At 35.3% G+C, this 1786-nt stretch overlaps 1 pseudogene; it reads left to right on the plus strand.

Moving 5' to 3' along the window:
* LOC105805746 overlaps positions 1-1786 on the plus strand; it is a 92494-nt pseudogene that overhangs the window by 38139 nt on the left and 52569 nt on the right.

Genomic DNA, 1786 nt, shown 5'->3' on the forward strand with positions numbered 1-1786 from the left:
ACCTTCCATACTTTCCCATTTACTCCTAAACCACTCCCCCCTTTTGTTCAGTTGATATATAAACCATTATCTCTGACTGTTCAGAGAGTTACTCATTACTGAGCATGTAAATAAAGTGTCTTTTCTTTTGTTAATCCGTTTATTGTCAGCTAATTTTCAGGCTGTCAAGCAGAGAGGAAAGTTGGAAGAGGAAAAAGTATTTCCTCCCAACAATACACATAAAATATAACAGGCAAAAATTTAGCATCTGAATTAAGATGTGCTTGCTGTAAATTTAAAATACACTCTGGATTTTCAAGCCTTAGTATGAAAAAAGAATGCAAAATCTCTCATTAATAATTTTTTTCTTTTCTTTTTTTTATTTCTACATATTATGGGGCTACAAATGTTTAGGTATGTTGCCCTTCTCCCCCTCCCCCCTAGTCAGAGCTTCAAGTGTGTCCATCCCCCAGATGGTGCGCATCACACTCATTATGTATGTATATACATTCATTAATAAGTTTTGTATATTGATCACATATTGCAATGAAACTATTTTGGATACCTTAAGTTAAATGAAACATGTTATTAAAATTAATTTCATTTGTTTCTTTTTACTTTTTTTCAGTGTGGCTACTGGAAAAGCTAAAATGACAAATATGACTCACATTCTGTTTGCATTGGCAGCACGTGGACTAGAACTTAGTGAAGTTGAGTACCGGCAAATTAAAATGAAGATAGGAAGGAAGACAAGAATCTGATTCTCCTGTGCAGTGAACAGCGTATTTAAGAAACTCAAATTTTGATCAGGAAAGTTACCAGATTGGTTTTTCATTTTAAGATCTTTAGTAAGATCTGTCTGGCTACAGTTTGAATAATGGCCTGGAGGAAAGCAAAAATAAGAGAATAATGAGCAGGCTCTCTCTTCAGCTCAGGGCGTGTGGTGATGCTCTATACCTCTGAGATATAAACTCTGCTCAGAGCCTTGAATGTTCATGAAGCATCATGCCCACTGTAGCCAACGGAGTTTGACTTGGTGAAAAACACCCTAGTTCACCACTGAGGTCTTTGAACCTTCAAACACTTCAGTGACACCATTTGTGTGACTCAGTCACCACAGTACACCTTGTCAATCTAATCCAGTTGTATTCAAACTTTTATTTAACACTGGGCCCCAGTAAAACAGAACTGCTATGATTAGAGCTGAGATAAAGATTCAGAGTCAGAACCATTCACTGCACCCCTTCTAGTGGAAGCCTTTGTGAAGATCTTCAGAGGCGAGTTTGAAAACCACTACAATATAATGAATATTTTAGTCACCTTGGCCACGATCTATAATAGTGGACTGTACAAAACTACTGTGGATGGTGACAAATAGGTAAAAGATATTGTCTAAAATATTTAGCAGCAAGATGCAGGTGAGGAGTAGAGTTAGTTCTGTAGGACTATCAAGGATGCTACATCCCAACTCCCCCTCCAGCTGGGCCAGTTCCAAATCTCTAAGAGGTCCTATTAAACATATTTAGAGCAGCAAAATGTTCAGATATCTAAAATGTCTAACAATAGGAATTTTTAAATGCTAATTATAGAACTTCATATATCTATGCATTATTTAAAATTTATAATAGAAGATTAAGTGAAAAGGGTAGATATGCAAATTTCATGTGCATTATGAAGCATTGTGTAAAACATGTGTGTATAAATATGAACAAAGAAACAAAATTCACAAACGGTGAACCAGATTGTTTTGTTACTATGGTGATATATGGAGAGTTTTTTTATTTTTAATAATATTTCCCTTAATATT

This window comes from Propithecus coquereli, unplaced genomic scaffold (assembly GCF_000956105.1).
Source record: "Propithecus coquereli isolate 6110/MARCELLA unplaced genomic scaffold, Pcoq_1.0 Scaffold132, whole genome shotgun sequence".
Lineage (NCBI taxonomy): Eukaryota > Metazoa > Chordata > Mammalia > Primates > Indriidae > Propithecus > Propithecus coquereli.